Source organism: Vulpes vulpes, chromosome 9 (assembly GCF_048418805.1).
Source record: "Vulpes vulpes isolate BD-2025 chromosome 9, VulVul3, whole genome shotgun sequence".
Classification (NCBI taxonomy): Eukaryota; Metazoa; Chordata; class Mammalia; order Carnivora; family Canidae; genus Vulpes; species Vulpes vulpes.
Genome location: NC_132788.1, coordinates 82,863,168 through 82,889,475, shown reverse-complemented (window position 1 = coordinate 82,889,475; position 26,308 = coordinate 82,863,168). Strand labels below are relative to the sequence as shown.

Here is a 26,308-nt window from a genome sequence, read left to right as displayed (position 1 = left end):
TGCAAAGTTCTGAAGATTGCCACATTATCACCAACTCCAATAATTTATGAGAATTTATTTCTAAGAAGCTATCAAGTACTGCTTTATTCCAAGATATGGCTCAGTGGTCCAGGGTTGTGGAAGTTATATGGCTGAAAACCATTAGAGAAAGTTCCACGCCAACCAGACTTCAATGCACCACAGTTTAGTCATCCCAAAGCAAATCCTCAAAATGGTGTTTTTATAGCTCATGTTTTGATCATTCAAAAGAGGCTTTCTCCAATTTCCTTTGTAAAATTCTTTTTCACCCTCGAAACAAACATTAAAAATTCAGCCTCAGAAGTAGATTTTTCATAAAGTTTAGGAATAACTTAAAATAGAAGGTAAATCAAAATGGCTTTTCAACTTTAACTAAAGTGGTCACGGTCATGATTGCTGTAATAAAAATGACAGGAAAAAAACCTAAAATTGTCAAAAACATAATTGATGATGAAAACAAATGTAAAATTATGGCATATTTCACCCTGGCCACCAAAGACTCTTGATGAAACTGCAGCCCTATAATTTCCCAGAATGAATTCTTTAAATTAAAATACTTCATGCAGAACAGAAATTAAACAATGAATCAAAGAACAATGCTGTACAGTGGTATGCTTATAAATATACCTAGCAAAGAGGAAACAATTACATTTTTCCATGTAAAAACCAACGCGATTGCAATGTTTCACAGAAAGCTGATAGGTACTTTTCCCATTGCTTCGAACTTGGAAGTTCATTTCCTGTAACTCACTTAGATTCCACAGAGACTGGGCTGAATGAAATTAGCTACACCAAACTGGCTGGCTTGCTCCTTTCTACAAAACTAGCTCCTCCACACAACTGCACAACTGACTTTCATGATAAATTTCATCCAACCCAATTCAAATGCCACTCTGCATTTTAGTTTAAATGCTTTATTTGGCCAGCTGGTTTTATTTAACCATCGACTAGAAGCAGTACGAGTGCATTCTTTTTCCAGCTAGCATTAATCTTAGTAAACTTAGCTCCATTGGAATGTCTTAACTGCTGAGAAGAAAGCAAAAGTCAGCAAGCATACAATTGCATTTGGCTACCCTCAGCACATCATTTTATTTCTTCCTGCTCTCCGCTAACTATTGCTCAGCACTTTTGCCTAAGAGGGAGGACAAGCAGGTGGTTAAGGAAGTTGTCCTGTCAGCTATATCTTTAATCCAAGTGTTTAAATCTCTGAATAAAAGAAAAATCAATGTTGTAAAGGCAATGTTTGTCAAGGCCATGTAATAAATACACTTACCTTTACAGACTGTTCTCAATGGATTTTCCTTCTTTGCTGAGCTTCAAAGCTACAAAGAGATAAAAACGAAAGCAGGGAGTTATCTGCGAGTAAAACACCAAACGTTTTCTCTCTGTGCCTCTAAGTAGAATTTCCATATGCCATCATATGTGGTGGCACTGGCCAAATAAGCCATTGATAAAACCCATGCTTCATACTTCACTAACAAAAGGCCAATAAAAGACTGTCATCAAATGAAAACAGCGCGCACCTCTGGCCAGAATTAAGTCACACAAACCAGTCAGACCAACAGTCAAATCTTCTTGGGAGTGAACTCCTGAACAGAATGAGAATGACTTCTAAAGTGTAGAGATGAAAATAAAGTTAAACGTTACACAGCACACTCAACCTGACCCAGCACTTTATTTTCTTACTTTTTCCATTGTTATCTTTCTTGCGTACTCTATTTCCATTTCTCTGAAAATGTTTTCCATGGGGGAGCCTGTTCCATTGATATGAGGCCCCTGGTCCTTCCAATCCAGACCTCACCACTTGCGCCCATGAGTACAAAGATGCAAGATAACAGGCACAGTCTCTTTAACCTAGGTAGAGAGAAACTCACAAAGCCGAGGAAGCCCCACTTGATATTTCAAATAAAAACTTGACATGTTAAATTAAGCTCCCTGTGATCAAAAAATACCATGTACTCAGCATACATTGGTCAACACAGCAAGAGATGTGGTAAATGAGAGTTGTTAAGCAATGCAGGAGATCCGCCCCCTTTATTGGAGGTTTTACTTTCCATGGTTTCAGTTACTGATAGTCAATGGTGGTCTGCAGCAGATGATCCTCCTTCTGACAAACTGTCAGAAGGTCAATAGTAGCCTAAGGCTACTTGTCATGCCTACATCATTCACCTCACTTCGTCTCATCACATAGGCATTCTATCATTTCACATCATCACATGAAGAAGGGTGAATACAGCACAGTGAGATATTCTCAGAAAGACCACAGGGCAGCCTGGGTGGCTCAGCGGTTTAGCACCGCCTTCAGCCCAGGGCCTGATCCTGGAGACCTGGGATCCAGTCCCACATCGGGCTCCCTGCATGGAGCCTGCTTCTCCCTCTGCCTGTGTCTCTGCCTCTCTCTCTCTCCCTCTCTGTTTCTCATGAATAAATAAATAAATAAATAAATAAATAAATAAATAAATAAATACAAAAAGAAAGACCACATTCTCCACATAACTTATTATAGAATATTGTTCTAACTTATTAGTTGTTATTGTGTTAATTTCTTACTGTGCCTAACTTATACACTAAATTTATCATAGTTACATATATGTATATAGTATAAACAAGGCTCAGTACCATTCAGTTTCAGCCATCCACTGAAAGCGCCAAGAATGTAACCTTAGTCGATAAGCAGGGGACTACTGTAGTAATGATATTTCAAGGGGCTGATATAACATTCTCTATCAGTCCATCATTACCCAGAGGGTGATTCCACATGGTCAAATACAATTGGAATATTCCTCTTTCTGTCATTCTTGGCTAGGTCCTCACATCTCCTAAAGATGCAGTGGTTGGGAATGGCCAACTAATCCATGGTTTTCCCATGGTTTTTTCTTCCTTTCCTTCAATATCCTACATACCTGCTTTAGCCCTTACCGAAGAACCCATTACTGCTGATGCATGATCACTGAAGAACAAGACCAGATTTCTGGGCTGTGACAGAAATCTTGGAATATTAATGCAAGATATAAAGCCCCTCCATGAGACAGCATCAGAAATTTCCCTATCCCCCTGTTACATGGATTGCAATGGAGTTGGGGGAAAGATAATTTGGGGTGAACATAATCTTGGGAAGACTAGACAAAATAGTACATTGCAATTTGTAAAATATGAGAGATTTATGGTCTGACATAGACACTGACCTATATATGCCTTTCCACTTTAAACACAAAGAAATGCTAAGCAAATTTGGTGATGATTTAAATATGTATATATCCAAATAGTCAAGCTCAAAAGAAAAGGAAAAGACAAATATAAAAAGATAATGAATGTAAATTTTCTAGAGTGAGACATGAATCCTCCTGAAAAAAGTACACCAAGACCTCAGAAGATAAATAAAAGCAAATCCACAGGTGGATACATCAGAAAGAAACCACAAAACACCAAAGATAGAAAGTCTTAAAGTCAACCAGAGAGAAAAAACAGACTCCTTGCAAAACAACTTGTCATCAGCAAAAATAAAAGCAAGACAGCAATGGAATAACATGTTCAAAGTACTAAGGGGAAAAAAAAAAAGTTCAGCAAATAATGCTACAGCCATGCTAAACCAATTATCATTCAAGAATGACAGAGAAACAAGGACATTTTTCAGCAGGGGGGGGGTGGTGTTTCCTGATCACGTAAGTTTACTTTTGCTAAAAGAGATACTAAAAGACATATTTGAATAAAAAGGAATTGACCCCAGGTAGAAGAGATGAGGAGCTAAAAGCAATGAGAAATAAAGACATTAGCAAGCATGATGATAAATCTAGTAAATTTAATAATAAATAATAAGTATTGAATAATAATTACTAAGCCTTGGTTCTAAATTCCAATAACAACTACGACCATGTTTAGGGTTTGCAAATAAGGTGAAATGAGTTGTTGGCTGCAATTATATGGAATAAGGGAGGGGAATGAATTACTTAGAAGGAAGAGATAGATACTGATTAAATTATTAAAGAGCATCATTGCTAGAATGCCAAGAAATACTGAAAACAACCCAAATATCTATCAAGAGTACAATGAATACATACATTTTTACAGTCTTACAATGGGATATTACACAGCTTTGAAAAATGAAAAAGTCACACCCATAACATCTATGCCTCTCAAAAATATTATATAAAACAAAGACCAAATCACAGAAGACTATGTATATATTATTTCATATATACGACATGTTCAAAAGGCAAAAATATATACTATCTTGTTTTGGAATATAACATATAAGTGGCAAAAACTATAAAGAAAAGCAAGGATATGATTTACATGGAATTCAGACAACATTTAGCTTGAAGGCAAGGGAGGAGATATAATGAGAAGCATTGGGGAAGATTCTAGGATATATGTAATGTTCTATTTCTTGGCCAGGGAAGAGGAATCTAAAATGTTCAGCTTATTATATATTGTATTATAATATAAAACAATACAATAACTATAAATAACTGTAGATAAACACCTCCAAGAATTATTGTATATGTATGGTCTATTTCACAATTTTAAAACATTTAAGAGTAATCACCAAAAGAATAAAAATGTCCAAACCAACTGAGGGAACAAAATAAAGAACAGAAAACTCAGTCGATTCTCTGTAGAAGACTAGAATGGAAGCAAAGGAAAGCACAGGCAGTAGAAAATACAAAAGAAAATACTTAAAGTAAGTTCAAATATATCACAAATCATAGTAAATGGATTAAAACATCTGTTAAAACATATTTTTAAATGGATTTTTTTAACATTGCTACATAATGTTTAGAAGAAATATTTAAAACATAAAGGGAGTTTGAATGGGAAAGTATAGAAAACTATACACTAAGCAAACAGAAACCAAAAGTAAGCTGGTGGAAATACTAGTAGGCAAGTAGCAGTGATAGAATAGATACTTGCATCAGCTGCCTACTACTACATAACAAAATACCCAAGATTTAATGACTGAAGTTTAGTAATTTATTGTCTCTATGGTTTCTATGGAACAGGAATTCTGACAGAGGATGGTGAGCCAGTGCTTCTATATGCCACAATGCCGGAGGCCTCAGCTGAAAACCTTGGAAGCTGGGCTCTGGAATCATCTGAAAGCTCATTTCCTCAAATGTTAGCCAGTTGTTACTGAAGGTTAGTTAGCTGAGACCTTAACTGGGGCTATTAGCCAAAACACCTACATGTGGCTTCTCCATGTCTCACAATGTGGTGCTGGATTCCCAAGGCAACAGTTCCCAAATAAGGAGCCAGGCAGAAGCTGTATTCTTCATGGCCTAGGCTTGGAAATCACATTAATACCACTTAGACAGCATTCCATTGGTCAGGGCAGTCACAAACCCTCATTGAGACTCAAGGAAGAACAAAGAGAACAAAGGCTCCTTCTCTTGGCAGAAGGAGTGTTAGTCAGTGTTCAGTAAGATGAGCACATGGACTGGATAAATATGTTGGTGTAACCACCTGTGGAAAATACAATCTGCCACAGCATTCTTTACAAGTGCATATGGAACTAAAGGAACAAGTGAACACATATTGGGCCACAAGGGTTGTCTCAACAAATACCACAAAACAGATATCAAACAAAGTTCTCTGATCACAGTATGTTAAAGTTAGATATCAATTATGAAAAGAGATTTTAAACCTATGTTTGCATATTACCATCTTTAGGACAATTTTCCTTTCTGAGTTGGGGTTGGACAAGACCATTGAGTGAATCCCATTGTGCAAGGGTTCATATCAGGAGCCCAGATCACCACTTTGGTTGTAGATATATTGCATGTGAGGTGCCTGAGAGAGCTGAAAGAAATGTCCAGGTCAGAAGATGGATATGTGTATCTGTAGGTCAGACAGGAGGTTTGGGAGCAGTGAGTTTTCTGTGCCTAGAAAGTAACTGCAGATGTGAGTATGGACACGGCTATCCAGGGAGATGCCACCAAGTAGGAAGGGAAAATCTGATTCTTGAGGAAGTTAAACATTCAACAGTTTGTTGACAATGATCCCCATATAGCAGAGAGAATAGGTGCCAGAGAAGAAACAAAATACCTTAAGTATCACAGAAAGGTCAGGTAATAGAAGTACTAAAAATGCCCAGTGTGGGGTGCCTGAGTGGCTCAGTCCATTAAGCATCTGACTCTTAATTTCGGTGCAGGTCATAATCTCAGGCTCAAGAGATAGAGCCCTGCATTGGACCCCATGGTGAGCGGGGAGTCTGCTGGAGATTCTCTCTCTCCCTCTCCCCCTCGCCCTGCTTCTGCTCCCTCTTTCTCTTTCTCTCTCTCAAATGAATAAATAAATCTTTAAAAATACAAAAAAAAAAAAAGAAATTTAAATGCCCAATGTGAAGATCACTGAAGAACTCAATGAGAACTTGTGGGACTGGTGGAGACAGAATTCAGTTTTGAGTCGGCTAAGAAATAAGTGGAAATCATTAAAAAAGAAGACGGGTAAGGGCAATCATAGATATTTGGGCATGAAGGGGAAAAGAGTGAGAACAGTAAACAGGAGGAAGATTAAGGACAGAAAAATGTTTTCTTGTGAGGTTGTAAACAGAAAAAAACCTGAGCATGTGTCAAGGTGATGAGAAGATCCAGTTGAGACTAAGAAGCTAAGAGCAAAAGAGCAAGAAAGGGTGACCAGGACTGCAAGTTCTCAGAATGTCAAAGGGATAGGTGGCAGGATTGATCTTAAAACAGAGCTTTGGGCTCATCTTGGTCACATAATGCCTTCTGACTGGCATACATGGTATTGACTTAAATTATTACTTCCGCCTGTGCATGTTTTATCACCTTGATTGATGTCTAAACCCTTTAAGACCTATGGCCTTTATTGTTCAAACCAGCCACACCAACCAGTGCATTGTGAGTCCTGCAGTAAACACTACAATTTAGTAATTTGTTGAGTAGGCAAGTGACATGGATTCTATAGTCTTGGTGCACATCTCTGGTGCCCGAGCATTTTCCACATAGGTGTGCTACGCATCCAAAAGAGGAGCAGGTTAGAATAAAAAAACTTTGGTTTCAATGCCCAAAGAACATATCTCTGGACAAAAGTCAGAAACAGCCACTCAAACTTGTCTTCTCTTTCCCATGTCTGCCTTGACCAAAAAGCCAAGAACTAAATTTCTATAGGCCATGAATACATTTTCACCTGCAGCAATAAGGCAGTACAACACCTCCCAGTCCCCTCAGGCCTAGATCATCCTCATTTTGCTCTGGAGCACACAGACTCTGTAACCTTCATATGACCTCCTGCAAGACAGATTAGATTTAAATCAATCCAAATAGGTTTGGGCTTCAGCCGCTCCTAAAAGACATAAACATGGAGGTAGAGCAGAACTGGCCAATAACACACTGATTTACCTTGGTGGTTGTTCAGAGATAGCCACCTAGAAAATCTTGACCAACCCCAAGCCCTTCACTACATTATCCAGCCCCCAACACCCTTTAAAACGCCTGAATGTAAACAAGCATTGTTGTCAAATATGGAAACCTCTTTTGCCATTCATCTTCTCCCAGTTGAAACCCATCTCTGGGAACCATCCAACTGCACCTGACTTACTGCAACACTGCCTGGAACTGAGGGGTTTCCCTCCACTGTTGCATTCTATAACCCTCACCAGACCTGACTGCCACATTAAGGGATTAGTTATTGACCTTTAAGTCTTTAACAATTATCTACATATCTGGGAAAGAAGTCTGTTGGCTCAGGAATGAGGACAAGACACAAGAATGAAGACACTGAATAAATTCGGCCCTCGTCTTCCTTCTTATGCTACGTTCAGTGAGCTGTTACTGCCGACAAATTGTTGCAACATCCTTTCAAATGATAGCCAATTTTCAACTAAGAGAAGATTCTTAAACCTTTTTCTATGTATCAGTGAAAACCAGGCAGCTGGAAAACATAGCCCTGGTTAAACGACCTGATGATAAATGAATATTTTAAACACATGGAATTATTTGCAAATCTGCATACTGATTTAAATGCTCATAAGAAACAGCAGCAAAGGTATCTGAAACTTGACATTTCTCAGATATATTCCTAGAAGTTTTATTTCAATTTATATGTATGTATTTCTAATAGAAATTCTAATTCAGATTTTGTGAAACTCTGATATATTTAGAGTTCAGAGAGATGATCAGAATAATTCTCAGTTTTGTTATTCACCTAGAAAGCCGATCAATATTGTCAAAGTATGTGTATAAAATCTTTCCACTAGACCCTAAGATCAACAAAGACATAGACAACATCTATCATGTTCTGCATTGAATCCACATCCTCTAGAACAGTATCTGACACATAACATACACTCAATAAAATTTGCTTTATAATAGAATATTGTAAGTTTGCTTTACTATTAACATTGAAAATTCTTTTTCTTTTTAAGATCTTATTTTTAAGTAATCTCTGCACTCAGCATGGGCCTTGAACTCACAACCCTGAGATCAGGAGTCATTCACTCCACCAACTGAGCCAGCCAGGCACCCCTAGAATTGAAAATTCTTAATCTAGAGCTAGTTTTGTTTATTTTTTTTTTCCTTTTCTTCCTTTGTATTCTAGGGCTTTCATAAGTTGAAAAGCTCTCTCTCTATGGAAGCCTACACTTGTATAGACACACATACACACACACACACCCCACACCACTGCCACATCTGTTCAATGCTGTCATATTTGCCAGACACCGGAAAAGCAAATTTGCCAAGAGTATGAGCCCTGTGGAAAATCATTAGGTGACGTCTAAGGAGCTGCATACCAATCAGCCAATAATTAGCATGTTAAAATTCAGAGAACTAGTGACAAATCAAATTCCATGAAATCTCAGGGAGCATGACCCTGGCCGGGTTAGTGCCCTGGCCATGGGGAAGCAGTGGCTTTGTCTGACCAGTCAGAAGGACTGGGAAGTACCATGGCCAGTCTAATCCCAGGGGGAGACACTTTGACAATGTGACATTTGCACAGGGATGCCCTAATGTGTCCCTGCTATGTTTCCTCAAAATGGGATGACATTTCAAGTCAAACAGCTCTGCTCCCAAGAGGAAAAACCCTCCCCAAACTCGAATATAACCTGATTTTGAGAAAAATAGGGTCATCTGAGAGAGAAACTGAGGTTGTACAGAAGCAACGTTAAAATAATCAATTTTTAAGGAAGGTCAAACTAGATATTCAGTGTTTAACTTCATTTGTTATCAATCCATCATGACATAGACCTCAGAAAGCCTTAGTCTAAAAAACGGTTCTCATTTGAGCAAAATCTTGTTCCTGGAGCATCCACCCTGGATACTTTTTAATGAATCCCGAAACCAGTTACAAAATTGCGCTACCAAAAAGGTGTGGAGAGTGGCTGTCAGTGCACTGTGCCTCACCACACCCCTGCTGTCTGGAACTGCTGTCCACATGCGAGTCTGTCCAAGGATGTACGGCCACTGCTGTTCCTGCTGCTTCCAGACTATCTAAGGTCACCTTCCTTAAGAGGAAGGTGAAGAACACCACCTCCCTATTTGGTTTGGTGCCCATATGCGTTGGGAAACACACTCTTAAAAGGAGTCCAGGAGGAAGGGCCCATCCTCTAACCAGATTGACCCAGCTCTCAGGGTAAATGCTCTGCCTCCACCACATGCCTGCCTGTGCCCGGTTTGAATACATTCCCAGCCCAAGCCAAGGGTGACCATTCTGCTGGGCTCCACTCTACTACAGGGTCAGGCAGCAGCCTGTGCTCTTCCTGGCTCGTGGCCGATGCTCTGATGGCCTAGCTACGTCACTGCGGAGAGGGAGTCTGGTTGTGCCCTCCTCTGAACTCTCCATCTGGAAGATTCTCTGGCCTCCTTCCCTCTCATTTTTAATCTGACAGACACTGCTGGACAGGGAAACTCAGAGCACACCAAAGTTCATCTTCCCTTCCCTGCTTCTCAGCTGGCTTAATCACAGGGGCAGAACGAGGTTGGCAGGGACTGGGATGCCAGGAATTAAAGGAGGGTCCCTGGCCACTGGATCACATGAGTCCTGCCTTCCAAAGTCTTAATTAGACTTCCTCTGCCTGGCACACCCACTTCAGAAGGTGGAAACCAGGAAGGTGGCAGAGTAAGATGCCAGGCTCACAGCAAGTATTCCACAAAACATTGGTTGAGAATGGCGGTCGCAGATGCCTGCTGGCTCGTCAGCCTTGAGGTCTGGGCCCCAGCGGCGAGATTTCTGCTCCCCTTTCTAATGCAAACAGTTATGCAGCGTTACTGGGAGTGATATTCAGCCACCAGCTCAATTTGGAAGCAAAATGATCTTAACAAGCAGTGGCAGACTTACAGATAGGCTGTGGAGTCTGGGGACCAAAATAAAGGACAAAAAAGAAGACCAAAAAAGAAAAAAGAGAGAAGGACTGATGGTGAATAGAAGAGAGGAAAATGAACAGAGCAAAGAGAAATGAGGAGGATTATGGGACTAGATACCTCAGTTCTACGACTCCAAAATGAGCTGTGAATGCAACAAGGGACTCGGGGTGGAAGCAGTGTGGGGAAAAGCACAGAAAGGAGACAGAGCAGCAAATGTGGGGATTTTGATGCTCGGACAGATTCGAGGCTAGCAATGGCACAGATTCAACAGTAAGTAACATTTGAGAGGTCTCAAAAGACAATGAGTCTTAATTCTGTCCCGTTGTGCACCCTTTGAATTAAAGTGACACACCAAAATTTGCTATTTTTCTAAGAGGACATTGACAGATACAATGGGAACTCTGAATACATTTTTTCCCTCTGCATTCATTATCTCTGGCCCTTATCCACAGGCCTATTGCAGACTAAATTGGATTTTGGATCACTGGTACTGAGGCGCTGCAATTAATTAACAATAAAAACATAATATTTATATCCAGGCCTAACAACATCTGACACTTAAACCATTCTGCCAGTCGGGCAAATTCCATCCGACAAATTTTCATTTTAATGAACATGACAGGCCATGGTTTACATGATAGGCCAAGGAACAGAATAGAGTTGATCTCTTGGCATGTGCTCTCAAGGCCCGGCCATGCTGCAGGAGAAACAAGCTGGGGAACTGTTAGAGAAAGAAAGACCAGATCCCCAGGTCCACCCAGACAGACCAAGAACACATGTCCCACCAACCAAGATCCTAGTATGCAACTGTCCTTGTTTCTGTGCAAGCTCAAAGTTAAATACCTACTGCCCTTTATGACCCACTGGATGATTTTTCTATCTTTGGGCTGCTGACATTTTCTTTGGGGTATGAAAATCCCTTAGTCCTTCCTAATTAAAAAGTGATAAACGTTTTGCAAGGCATCCAATAATGTGCAAAGTACACAAGTTGGAACTGATGCAGCTTTGTCAGTTGGCACAAGACTGGCCTTCCGTGTTCTGCCAGATGGTGTATCTCAGTAAGTCCCCAATCCCTGACTCAAGTGAGGGGCATTGTCAATATGATGCTGAAGCAGAAGCAGAGACTATCTTTAAATGCTATCTTATTTTGCATTATACTAATGCCAAAGGCCTAACATTTTTTCTTGCTGGAACTTTCACAGCTGAAGAAGTTTTCTTTTTTCTGTGACGCATTATTCAAGCCAACAGAGGATAGTACAGATGAGGAAAAATTTTCATCCGCATAAGAACCATGTAAATTTGCTAGAAACTAATGTTAGAGACCACATTTCCCAGCCTGACCTACTGTCGCTCCTCTATGGGTTATAGGTCAAAGGATATCAGGTGAGATAGTGTAGATTTCTCCAAATCTATCTCCACTACCCCAAAAATGTGGACGTAAAGGACAGCATTAAGGACAAAAAATGCAAAGAGAGCAAGGCAATTACAGAAGCTTAACAGATGTGGGAAGGAGCCAGTGAAAAACTAGCAACAAATTGTCAGTAGGAGCCCTTCTTATTGGAAAGGCCATATATTTCTAGCTCACTTATCTAAAACACTCTTTATCCTAGCTTTTATGTCAATTCAAAGGAAATGAAATAAAGTCCCAATTTAAAAGTAAGACTTCTTTGGAATATGGATTTGGTTCTTGGGTTCCAATCTCAGCAACTGAAAGAGCCACCTTCATGGTGACTTGTCTTCACACTGTGGCTCTGAATAGATCCAAAATGGTAACCATGTTCCATGTTACTTCTATATATAGCTATGACATCAGAATATTAAATCATGAAAGGATAACAGCATTCCCGCTAATATAACCCAAATTTGAATCAGCATGGGGTTTTAGTTAAGGTTACAACCCATATGTAGAGTGTAGGCACACATACCTGCACACATACACACACATACAAGTTACATGAATAATCATACGTTTGAGGACTTTATATGCATTCCCCCACATATAACACTATGAGATAAGTACTATTAAGAACTGTATCGCACACTGAGGAGAAGTCAATTAGAGATCACAGACCTCCCAAAAAGGTGAAGTCCAATGTCACAGGCAGGTAAAACAGCAGAATTGGGGTACAAATTCAAGCCCGAGCCTGAGCTCTACACAACACAGCAGCATATGATGGCATCCGTAAGGGAGACAGCATGAAGGAATTGATTCCTTTTGGCAATAGTCAAAATATCTTTTAAATATCAGGTATAAAACATTTTCAGCCCACCAGATTCTTATTTAATTTTGAAAAATCAATTTTTATGGAGCTGCGATGTTTGTTAATGCCTGGTTGTATTTTTGAAAAGGAAGGCCTAACAGAGAAAAGATGCATTTCTTAAAGTTGGGAAGAAACGCAAGACCCTAACTGGATTGAATTGAAAATATTGGACATTACACAAATGAATAGAATCTACAACTTTAACGTGCCTTTGTGGGAGGCATGGACTAAAATGGTCATATCAAATTCAGAACACAAAAGACTTAACATGCTTATTGTCGTAAACAAAGGTATTTGGTTAAATGAAAGTTCCATCAAAGCTTAATAACCAAATTCAAGTGAACACAAAGTAAAGGGTTATATACTTTCTGCGGTTTCAGTAATAGCTAATCTAATAATAGTAAATGGAGGGTTATTGTTGATTCCTTTGCCTCTGTTTCATAAATTAGATAAAGCAACCTGGCAGTTACAGTACTTTGAAGTTTTATTCGACTAAGTGATTTTAAAGCTATCTCGAAATATAACAAAGTCATGACTCGAATGACTGCTGAGCTGTACCTTGCTTCCCATCACCACGTTGGTACTTTTGACCAACGTTAAGTGGAAAGCTTCCTGTGAACTAAACCTATTCTGTAAAGCTCTGTTTACATCTGCAGAACTGACCATTTAGAAGGCAAAGTGTCACTGACATGGTGTTATCTGATATTCTGTTTCACCAGAGCCAAGCCGGTAAAATATAAACTGTAAGAGCAGTCAAGTGTTATTTATTTCTTCTGATGCAAAACTTGGGAACAGTAGAATTTCTCTGGTTAATGATTTTTTCATAGCGCATTTCCAATTTTCCACTACAGTTTATTGATCTGGAATACTAAAGCAGTTTTCTTCCTTAGCTAACGAACATACCAAGCCCATGCCTGGGGTCCCACGAGAGATGTACCTCCAAAGGCAGCAGTGGTGGTAGCTCAGCAGGGAGCTAAGGAGCGGTACCATGAACCAAGGCATTTTCCTTACTGAAAGAATGTACTGGTCGAATCCTAGGCCTTTTGATCACAGGGAACACTTCCGTAGCCTCTGCACTCAGAGATGAGACTCTACCCCACAGTACCGAGAGCCAATGGGTTGCCCTTCCCAAAAGCAGTCTATTTTCCTGCATTTTCCCTCTGGTCCCCCGATATGGTTACTTTCAATTACCTTGATAGCCCAGGAAGAAAAATATCCCTCTCTCCATATTTCATTCACATAATAAGAATCTGCAAGCTGTTCTGTATGACAGATGAGAACTGTGAGCTGAAGCAACTTGTTCCGCCTGTCAGCCTCCAAGAACCCACAGCAATGAGATACAATCGTGATGACATTACTAGAGAAGAAGTGGGTCAAATACATGGTCACTTTAAAACAGAATGTCAACTGTTCTTTCCACTTCAGTAATTTGATGCAGTGGTGCCCCTCTCCCTGCCCCCCAAAGAAAAACAGAAAGAAAACAGCACTCACTGCTATTAGCGTGTACATGTATACATACACACACACACACACACACACACAAATGCAACTATTATTAAAAGTATTGCTCCCAAAAGCCCTTTTTCAGCTTCTGACCAATCAGTCAACAAAAGTTTATTAAGTATTTACTAGGAGTCAGACACTAACTGGGGCAGAGTATTGAAAAGAGACACAGCCCCTGCCTCACAGAGTTTGTCTAGGGTAAAGGACAAACACTAAGAGATTGAAATAGATGTAATGAAGTACAAGGTACCGAAGGGGCTTATAAAATAACTAAGTCTTATGGATCAGAATGAGTTTCCCGGTGGAAGAGGTAAGCTGCCAAGTAGAATTAGTAGCCAAGTAAGAGGTGAGAAGGAAGAGCTCCAAGCAGAGGGCCTTTGTCTTCAAAAGGTTTCCTTGCCAAGAATCTAAGTTCTCAAGATGCAGGAGAAAGTATAATGGAATATAGGAAGCCATGAAGTCCACCACTAGGAGTAAGTTATCCTCTCCTTGTTTTAACCCCTAGTTCAAAAATTAATTAAAAGAAACATTTTTAAAAACACTAGTATACCTCAGTCCTATCTTGCCACATAAAGGTAAAAATTATCATAACCACATCTTCTTGCCGATCTAAATATTAAGGTAGATTTTTACTTTTAAAAAAATCTAATTGATCTTGACTGTACTGGTTAAAACCCATGGGCCATTTTTAAAAACATGTTTTGACAGCAGTGAAACATGCAGCACATACAACACCAAGAGCATAAATTTGTTCAGGGTACAAGAACATGAAAATTAACACAAGCAGTGGTAAATGTGATTTACAAAAAGATGCTACCAATGACTTGCCCCAAAGGTGGAAATTAAGAAAGAAAAGTTTCTCTTCTCAAATATTTGGTCATGAAGGTCCTGATTTGTTCTTGCAAAAAGCTGCTCATCCTTCTTATAGCACACAACTTTTTTTCCAGGGGTTTAACAAATTGGAATGAGGAAGGAAACTGGATTTATTCATGAGTGTGCTTGCCCTTTCCACTAAACCCCAAAGTGTGACGTTTAGATTATTTTCTTTCCAATCTCATAACGCATCCCCAAAATCCAAAATCAATCAAAACTGCATTTACACTAAGGACTGAATTTGGCCCTAAAAACTCAATGACTGAGTGGGGTTACTAGTATATGGAGTTTGTTGTTGCTGTTGTTTTATGTCTTTATCTAGTAATTATCAGCAATGAATTTAGCAGTTGCTCTAAAATGAACACAAGCCAGGGCTACTTTTATTTGTTTGTTTGATATTAGTTTCAGATATACAATACAATGATTCAATAATTCTACTCTTTTCTCAGTGCTCATCAAGGTAAGTGTACTCTTAATCCTCTTTACCTATTTCACCCATCCTCCCATCTACCTCCCCTCTGGTAACCATCTATTCTCTATAGTTAAGAGTCTGTTTCCAGTTTCTCTCTTTTTTCTTTGTTCGCTTGTTTAATTTCTTAAATTCCACATATGAGTGAGATAGTATGGTATTTGTCTTTCTCTGACTTATTTCACTTAGCATTATATCCTCTAGATCCACCTATGTTGTTGCAAATAGAAAGAATTCAATCTTTTATGCCTGAATAATATTCCATTATATATATACAATATATATTGTATATATATACAATATATACAATATATATATATACAATATATATACAATATATATTGTATATATATACAATATATATACAATATATACAATATATATATATACAATATATATACAATATATATTGTGTATATATATATATATACAATATATATATATCTATATATATATCTATATATATATATATCTATATATATACAATATATATTGTATATATATTCCAGTCTGTATATATTATATATATATACATATATATATATATCTCACATCTTCTTTATCTATTTATCTATCAATGGACAGTTAGGTTGCTTCCGTAATTTAACATAATATAATGCTTCAATAAATATATATCTTTTCAAATTAGTGTTTTTATATTCGTTGGGTAGATACCCAGTAGTAGAATTACTGGATCATATGGTAATTCTATTCTTAATTTTTTTAGCAACTTCCATACAGCTTTTCTACATTGGCTGCACCAGTTTGTTTTCCCACCAACAGTGCATGAGTGTTCCTTTTTCTCTACATCCTCACAACTAGGGCTACATTTTTTAAAATACCGTATGCTATTAAAAAAGATATACTGTATGCAAACCATGAGAATCCTGTTGCTTAGTTTGTATCTAGAGTTCAAGGCATATTTTAGGGGAAGTACTGGTCAAGTTAGAATGTACCTACAGGAGGGCAACTAGATTGGTGGAGGGTTCTGAACTTCACACAAGGAACAACTGAAGTACCTGAGGAGATTCAACCCAGAGAAAAGTAATAAGAGACACAAAAACCTACCTCCATATAGTCAGTGGATCACTATTGATAAAGGCATTCCATTTGAGCACTTCCTCTGCATAAGGCACTGGACCAGACAATGAAGATGCAGCACTGAACAAGAAAGCCCCAGTCCTTTTATCATGTCGAAGAGAAGATAGAGTTTTTCTGTGGCACTTCCCAGGTTATAGTGTAGCAGAGCAGAGCACAGATTCTGGAATCAGAGTACTAAAATCAAAGCCTGAGGTGGGCCAAATGGTGGCCCCAAAGAGACATGTCTGTGTCAGACAGAAGAGGAAAAAGACAGAGACAGCCATGTGAAAGAAATATGGCCACTTGGGGATCCCTGGGTGGCTCGGCAGTTTAGGGCCTGCCTTCGGCCCAGGGCATGATCCTGGAGTCCCAGGATCGAGTCCCACATCAGGCTCCCTGCATGGAGCCTGTTTCTCCCTCTGCCTGTGTCTCTGCCTCTCTCTCTCTCTCTCTCTCTCTCATGAATAATTTTTTTATAAAAATAAAATTTTAATAAAAAAAGAAATGAATATAGCCACAAGCCAAAGAATGCCTAGAGCCACCAGAAGCTGGAAGAAGCAAGAAAGAATTCTTCCCTAAAGCCTTCTGAGGGAGCACACAACAGGCCTGAACTGTGACATTAAATTCCTTAAAAAAAGGGGCACCTGGGTGGCTCAGCTGGTTAAATTCCTTAAAAAAGTACACAGGAGCTACCCTATGACCCAGCAATTGCACTAGCAGGTATTCACCCCAAAGACACAAATGTAGTGATCCGAAGGGGCACCAGCACCCCTATGTTTATAGCAGCAATGTCCACAATAGCCAGACAAGGGAAAGAGCCCAGATGTCCATCAACAGATGAATGAATAAAGAAGATATGGTGTGTGTGTGTGTGTGTGTGTGTGTGTGTGTGTGTGTGTGTGTGTGTGTTGTGTGTGGAATACTACTCAGCCATCAAAAAATATGAAATCTTGCCATCTGCAACAACGTGAATGGAACTAGAGAGTATTATGCTAAGCAAAATAAGTAATAAGTCAATCACAGAAAGACAACTGTCATATGATCTCACTCTTTTGTGGAATTTAAGAAACAAAGCAGAGGATCACAGGGGAAGAGAGGAAAAAAATAAAACAAGATGAAATCAGAGAAGGAGATAAACCATAAGAGACTTTTAATCATAGGAAACTAACTGAAGGTCACTGGAGGGGATGAGGTGGAGGGATGGGGTAACTGGGTAATGGACCAAAAAAAAAGAAAGAAAGAAAGAGTTGGGTTCATTAAAGAAAAAAAGAAAAGAATTAAGTCTGAATCCTAAATCCTAATTCTCTCTATATTTCTAGCTCTGAGAATTTGAGCAAGTTACTTAACTTTTCTGGGTCTGTTTTCTTACCTGCAAAATGAAATTACAATAGTAATTAGTCAATATTTTGTGTAAACATGAAAAGCTATTAATAAATGTTATATCCGGAACAATGCAGGAAAAAAAAAAGTACACAGGACATAATTTCTAAGCCACCATCCCTTAGATAAGAATGGAGGGGTTGCTCTTTATGCAAACTAGAACACGACCTATCTCACAGGCAAAGCTTCTTTATCTTCAAAAAGAATAAACCTACCTTTATAATTCTCTTCCTTCTTGGATTCAGAATGTTTCAGACACTGCCAACTACACCCTGGGAGACCAAGTCAAAATGTCCAGCAGGCCAGGCAGTAGGTCTAGGAAATTAAGATATAGCTGCCTGCTCCTATTAGTGGTATTGCTGCAGGGCCAGAATATCACGGTTCATTTGGGTCTGGTTTGGCTGAAAAGATACACGTTTCAAATAAGGCTAGACAGGAGAATAGATAAATAAAACTATGGAGTATTCACATAATGGAACATTATACAGCAGTCAAACCAAATAAAGTAAAGTACAGAATAGTGTATATTGCATGTTACTTTTTTTGTAAAAAAAAAAAAAAAAAAGGAAGAAAAGTAATTTATATACATATTTTCCTATCTACATTAAAAGATACTAAAAAAATTCAAAAGAAACTAACCAAAGTGACTACCCCAAGGGAAATGGGGGCAGAGATAGGGGGATGGGGGCAGGAATAGCAAAACTGTATCTTTTTCTATGGTTTTGATTTTTGAACCAGATAAATACAGTTCCTACTCAGAAAAAAATTTAAGTCAGCTGAAACTAAAAAAAAAAAAAAAAAAAAAAAAAAACTAAAACAATGTTATAATAACTCACATTGTGGGTAATAGTATAAAATGGTACATACAAAGAGGGCAATTTGATGATATATATCAAGGACTTTAAAACTGGACCTTGGACCTAGTGATTCCACTTCTGAAAGGAATTTAAGGAAATAATGAGAGATTTGTACACATGCACATGTGCGCGCACACACACACACACACACACACCCCACACATAGAGATGTTCATTACAGAATTGTCATAGTTAAAATTTTGAAAAATTCCACAGGTAAAATAATAGAGAATCAGTCAAAGACATTAGGAAACATTCAAACAATTGAGTGTTACGCAGCTGTTAAAAATTATATTCTAAAACAAATACTTGGCAATAAAGAAAAATATTCAAAGCATATATTTGAAATGATTCATTAATTTCTCAGTAAAATTTGTAAAGCATCTACCAGGTGCTAGGCGCTAAGATGGATGATGATTAAAAAGGCCAGTTACGAGGCAGTACATCAATGGGTAATCCCATGTTTCTGTGCACTTATGACTAAACTAGAAGGATAAACACCCAAATGAGAGCAGTGATTACCTCCTGGTGGCAAGATTATGGGTGAAATATATTTTCTATAATGATCATACATTACTTCTGCAATAAGAGGGGAAAAAGGCATCACTTTTTAAAATCAGGCTAACAACTCTTAGGATCAAGAATGTATCACTTCCATCTCTCTTTGCTCTGCCCTCTCTGATTCCCTGAACACATACATGACGTCTGCTTCAGCCACAGCCATCCTGTGACCAGTAAGGAAAAGCCAGGAACACTGTAGATATGTCCCTGACATCGCTGAGCTGCTGAACTAGAGCCACAGCCAACATCCCCCGCCCCCTCCCCCATACATCTAAGTTCTCTTCTTCTGGGGAAGAAATGATCCTCTGTTTATTTAAGCCACTATGAGTCACGTTTTCTCTTACTTGCAGCTGGAAGCATTCTGCGCTAACAGGGTAACATACTAACTAATAAAGGGCCATGAGAAGGCTGGACCCAGCAGTCCAACATGTTTATTTTGATCACCAAGTAGAGCCTGAAGATTGACATTAATTACCCTGCCAGCTATTGGCTCCACAGTCTTCTCCGATGTCCTTGGGAAGCAGAAGCCAGGAGAAGCTATTAGTGGGGAGAAGCTGTTAGTGGTGAGTCTACACACACAGGGAGCAGCACCTGCAGTGAAGTGTAGCTTACTGCCACCACTTATAATATGATCCAGCATTTCCACCTCCAAGAAGGTAGCCTAAGAATCATGAATGTGATGATGCATTCACATAAATATTCTTCATTAATATATATCAGAAATAGCAGTGGGAAAAGACAAATGCCAAACAATTGGAATAGGATGAAAAATAATCACACGGCCCCAACAATGGAGTACTCTGCAGTCATTAATGGCATGGGAACACACACACAAAACAGGTAACAAAGATACATGTGAAGTATGATCCCAATTTAGAAAACTAACAGAACCAACAAATATACACATGCAATAAAAAAGGATGGAAAAATTAACCTCTGAAATACTGACAGTACTAGCATGAGGGTATGGAATGCCAATGTCATTTTTATTTTTTGAACATTTCTGTCTTTTTTTTAATCTCCTAAAATAAATGTATTTTCTCATGCAGTTGGTAAGAAGTTTTTTTGTGTTTTTTAATAACCCCTTCTCATAGAATAATGTGAGTCCTCTGACCAAGATGTTGGTCTCATCAATGCCAACTTCGTCTAGTATCTCTGCCTGCAGATCCAACAGAATTAACAAGAAACAATTTACATTTGTGTTTTAAAAGCAGACTGATGCCAACAGCAGCAAGCTGAGATACAGAAAAAGATAGGGAAATTTTAGGTTTCCAAGTGAATTTGCATTACATAAATGCAGTATGTTTTCTTTAATTCCATAAATACAGTTTTGATGCTGCCAATTTGAGAAAAATATTGATGTTTCCTTAAATAAGTCTATTCTATATTGAAATTCATTCCCTTACATGAAATGGAATGATCTTGGAAACAATAAGAATGAATGCTGATGTGCTGTGTCATTGATAAAAAGCAAATCATTTACATCCATGTCTTGATCCATTAGACTTCATTACACAGAAATAGTAGCTATCATGCAGGTCTGACCTTTCCACCATCTGAGGACAGCAACCAGCAGAGCTCAAGCTCCTGAATCATACAACCTGGGTTCACATTCCCAGTCCTACCTCTGGCCAGCTGGATGTCCGTAAGCACTTACTCAACCTCTCTGAGTTTCAGTTTTCTCATGTATAAACACAGATAGTGAGAGTATCTACCTCGTGGAGTTGCCCTGAGGATGAAATGAGGATGAAATGAGAGAATCCACATAAAGGTCTGAGTTTCAAACCCGACCCACAGTAATCTGATAAAAAGTAAGTTCTCTTTGAACATGGTGTCAACCTATATGTGGAGATAGATCATGGACCTGGAACTTTTTGTTTTACTTTTTGTTTTTTTTTTTTTTAATTTTCATTTATTTATGATAGTCACAGAGGGAGAGAGAGAGAGAGAGAGAGGCAGAGACACAGGCAGAGGGAGAAGCAGGCTCCATGCACCGGGAGCCTGACGTGGGATTCGATCCCGGGTCTCCAGGATCGCGCCCTGGGCCAAAGGCAGGCGCTAAACCGCTGCGCCACCCAGGGATCCCTTGTTTTACTTTTAATAAAGTACTTTTTATTTATTAGAAGGTAAAGTATATAACTGTTAAATGCTAATGCATAGCTTTGAAGGGAAAAAAAAAAAGTCTCTTGCCCCATTTCTTCCTATTTTCCAGCTGTCATCCCCAGGGGTATCTGCATTCAAACATTTTGGTTATCCTCTCTTCTCCCCATTTTACCACTTGAGATAAAGCTCTTTTCCAGTTTTACTGAGAAATAACTGGCATACATCATTGTAGAAGTTTAAGATATATAGCATGATGGTTGGATTTACCACTTATATTGTGAAATGATTACCCGAACAGGTTTAGTTAATAACCATCCTGTCATACACACACAACAAAGAGAAAAGGGAAAAAAAGTTCTTCTTGTGATGAGAACTCTTAGGATCTAGTCTCTTTACAACCTGCCAGTGTAGCATTCAACAGTCATCACGTTTTATGTGTCGGCCCTAGGACTTAGTTTGTCTTATAACTAACTGGAAGCTTGTACTTTTTGACAACTTTCTTCCCATTCCTTCTCCCCTGCTCCCTTCACCCCCTGCCTCTGGTAACCACAAACCTGATTGTATTCTATGAGTTTAGTGTGGGGTTTTGGTTTCGTTTTTGTCTTTAGATCTCACAAATAAAAGTAAGCTCAAACAGTATTGTCTGTCTGATTTATTTCACTTAGCATGATACTGTCAAGGTCTATCCAGTCTCATTTTTATGGCTGAATAATACTCCAGTGTGTGTGTGTGTGTGTGTGTGTGTGTACATGTGTGTGTGTCTGTGTGTGTATGTATCATAACTTCCTTAATCATTCATCCATCAAGGGACACTTACATTGTTTCTGTATCTTGGCTACTATAAATAATTTTGCTGTAAGGGACACGTGGGTCTCAATAAGTTAACCATCTGCTTTGGGCTCAGGTCATGATCCCAGGGTCCTGGGATCCAGCCCCACACCAGGCTCCCTACTCAGCTCCCTCTGCCTCTTCCCCTCCCCCATCTGTGCACACACTCCCGCTCTCTCTCTCTCTCAAATAAAAAAAGTAAAATCTTAAAAAAAATAATGTTGCTACGAATACAGAGGGGCAGATATCCTCTCCAGTTAGTGTTTTCACAGCCTTTGTATATATGGAATATTAGATTCTGAAGAGGCTCCCATATTCTATTTTAAGAACTCATTTTGGATAGAGATACTTGACTTTGAAGTACAGATTTGATATCATTTATTCCCTAGGTTAAATGAGATGCTTAGAGAAAACGGTGGATCTTGCAGATCACTGAAAATATGCTTCAGCATGTGTATTAGAGAAAGTAACTACTCCCATTTGCCTTGTCCTATCTTACTCTTTTTAAAAAGCACTACTTTATTCTAGGTATTATGACTAATAATAAAAATGAGAGCTAAAATCATCGCTAACATGTATTTGGTACTTACTGTATACCAGGAAGTATCCTACATATTTTCATGTATTATCTCAATCTCATAATTAACCAATGAAGTATGTTCTTATTGTTCCCATTTTTTAGATGAGAAAACCGAGACACAAAAAGACAGAAAAGTCCTGAGTTCAGATATAAACATAATATGTAACAATAACAAAATAATAACATAATGCAACAATAACAATGATACAGCACTGGATTTCCAAATGGCACCTCTTGTGCTTCAGACAACCTTATACTATTCCCAATGATAGATATGAGACTAAGAACTAAAGTAAATTAGCTAATGTGAGATACAGGTTTGTCTGATCCCAATACCAGCCACTCCAAGCAACTGTCCCCCTGCCGAATGAATGAGGAAGGGCAGATATTCTTGACACTGTCCACTGGGGTTATAAGATGCTAGAGAGGTGCAGGACTTCAGACTCATCAGATCCATGCCCCTCACTTTACAGGTATGGAAAGGGAGGCCCAGGGAGAGGACAAGACTTACATAAGGCAGTGAGAGCCAGAACTAAAACCCAGGTCTCCTGACTCCCCACACCTCATCTTTGTGATGACCCAGTGAGGCCTTCTCACATGGGGTTGGCCATATGAGACATTGTGAAAGCAGGAAGGGGAAGCCTGACCGCTTCATAGTGATGGTGCCAGCCTGTTGTCTCTCCCACCGTTCCCAGCTGATTCTGGAGACTGCTGCATATGCTTCTAGCATTTAGAACTCGGAAGAGTGAAGAAGCTAGGGAAGGAATCCACAGCCAACACAGAAAGCTCCCAGTGCCACTCCATGATCTACAAGAGCCAATTCCCAGTATGATTCTCCTAAAGTTGAACTGGAGGAAGAAACTGGCTCTGGCAACACAACAGGTCTCTGTTTTAGACACAAGACACAAACCAGCCCAAGTCTTTGAGAACATGATTGAAATGAGCAAGACCCCTGAATCTTTTCCAACTAAATGCATACCTTTCCTAGCTTTTGTGATGGATAAAAATAATTAAACTGTCCCACAGAGAATTTTTTTTAAAAATAGGGTTTTGGAGGTGTCGAATTAAAATTCATTCAGTATTATGTAATCCTTCAAATACAACGGTTGTTTACTCTGCTTTGATTTCTAAGCTTCCCTTTGATGACAAATATTAATATTTATCATTTTTCTGATGTTGGACTAATGAGAATCTTAAGTGTTTATGAGAAGGCATTTAAATATTACAGTACGGTGAATGTGTTTGTTTTCTGATTTATATTCCTCTGTCTTAAACATCAACCAGCATTTATTTTTTTGTGCTGAATCCTGGGTGGCTGTTCATCAACATTTTCAGTAAGCTTTATATGGCCAGAACTGATGGCTTCTACATTTATTTGATGACCAAAGAGAACATGACAGTCCACCAAATAACACAGTACTATGGGAAAGACGTAGCTCTGATTTTCAAAGTGAAAATTGGCACCCATGTGTACAACTACCAGCCAGCAAAAGTAGACAGAGCTACCTTCCAGGTTTAATCAAGATAATATTTATTGAGTGCTAATCACATGCCAGGCACTGTGCAGGGGCATGCTTCACATCAACCCTCTCATTCGATTCTCAACAACTAAGAGCTAAGTAGTATTATTGTCTTCATTTTACATAAAAGAAAAATGCAGACAGGCTAAGTACTTTGTTCAAGATTATACAGCTAATGAGAAGCACAGACAAGAGGAACACCTGTGTGGCTCGGTGGTTGAGTGTCTGCCTGTGGCTCAGGGTGTGATCCTGGGGTCCTGGGATCGAGTCCAGCATTAAGCTCCCTGGAGGCAGCCTGCTTCTCCCTCTGCCTGTGTCTCTGCCTCTGCCTCTGCCTCTCTCTCTGTGTGTCACATGAATAACAAAATAAAATCTGGGATCCCTGGGTGGCGCAGCGGTTTGGCGCCTGCCTTTGGCCCAGGGCGCGATCCTGGAGACCCGGGATCGAATCCCACATCAGGCTCCCGGTGCATGGAGCCTGCTTCTCCCTCCGCCTGTGTCTCTGCCTCTCTCTCTCTCTCTCTGTGACTATCATAAATAAATAAAAATTTAAAAAAAAATAATAAAATAAAATCTTAAGAAAAGAAAGAAAGAAAGAAAGAGAAAAGAAGAAAGAAAGGCAAAGACAGGAATCAGTCCTCAGAGCCAGAGAGTAGGCTCTTCTCTCTTAACTCCCAGCATTTGAAAATTCCTCTTATCTGTACAGCATAAATGGCCATCTGCATGAAGCAGCAGCCTTCAAGGCAACTCAGACTTTCAGATCTTGATGGCAATGATGAGATAGAACATCCTGTCCATCACAGGCCATGCATTGCTTCAAGTACAGAGACAGAGCAAGATCCACGCCCTCAGGGAGCAAACTTCTAAAGAGGGAAAATAGACATTAACATAATAAACAAGGCACTCTCTCCAGTAAGGGGAGGAAATGGGAGGCTGTACAATTCAGGAAATGGTAAGAGGAGCTGAGGTCCAGGACTTCAACACATTTCACTTACCTCTGCCCTCTATGGAACCAAGACTTAGCTAACAGAGAAGTAATGGAGCAGAGCCCAGAAGTAGGAAGCAGTGTGAAGTTCAACATCAAATTCTAAGTTAGGGACCAGGTGCTGAGCACATGGCATCAGCAAAAGAGCCACCACTCCTGCCCTCACAGAGCTTACAGTCTGGAGGGGAGAGGGCACTGATCAAAAATCAGAGGTTAAATAAAGGCTGTAAAAAAGTATAAGAAGTCAAGGAAGCTAAAAATACAGGAACAATTAACCTACAGAGGACTAAGGAAAAAGGTCATCATTCTGCTGACTCCATCTGTGACCCAGAGCAAGTCATTTCCCCTCTCTAGAACCAAGTCTCCAAATTTGTAAATAGAAGGGACAAGACTAGGTGAATCCAACAAACTTCCTTCAAGCTTCCTTCCAGCCTATAAAAATTGTACCTTATCTCTTCTTCCACCCACCCATCCACCTACCAATAGACCCCAAACTGCTCTTACTTCCTAGTTCTCTTTTGTTCTCTGTTCCTCTGCACCCTTGAAGCAAGGGCTCTGTTCTTGAATTTCATTGTCATGTGGCAGTTCAGGAGGCATATGGGTCTGATAGCCCATCAGAGGCAGAACTGGGTGCAGCAAACACTCTGCCCAGAACCCAAGTGAAGACAATGAAAAGGGACTGAGTTAAACACATGGAATGCAGTGTCCAGAGAGCATGTTAACAGATAAAAAAAAAGACTTTTAATGGCAGGCACTAGGGAGGCATCAGCCAGGACCATAGCTGATGTTTTGACAAGAGGGAAGGAGAAAAGTGGAAGCAGGTGCTCAGAGACGTGGGTCAACAGAAGGAAGACCTGGACAGAGCAAGCCTCCAACCACAGTACTGAGGATCAGGAAGAGGGCCATCACCCGAAGAATACAGTCCAGACTCCATCCTTTGATCTTTAGGCCCTGTGCAGCCAGACCAACCT

At 39.4% G+C, this 26,308-nt stretch overlaps 1 long non-coding RNA gene across 1 annotated transcript in view; it reads right to left on the bottom strand.

The window, feature by feature from the left end:
- Positions 1-26,308, bottom strand: part of LOC140593924 (uncharacterized) — a 268,532-nt gene that overhangs the window by 231,509 nt on the left and 10,715 nt on the right. The window contains exon 2 of the long non-coding RNA XR_011994356.1: positions 1,292-1,340. This is a non-coding gene — a long non-coding RNA (uncharacterized lncRNA). The remainder of the gene's footprint in view (positions 1-1,291; positions 1,341-26,308) is intronic.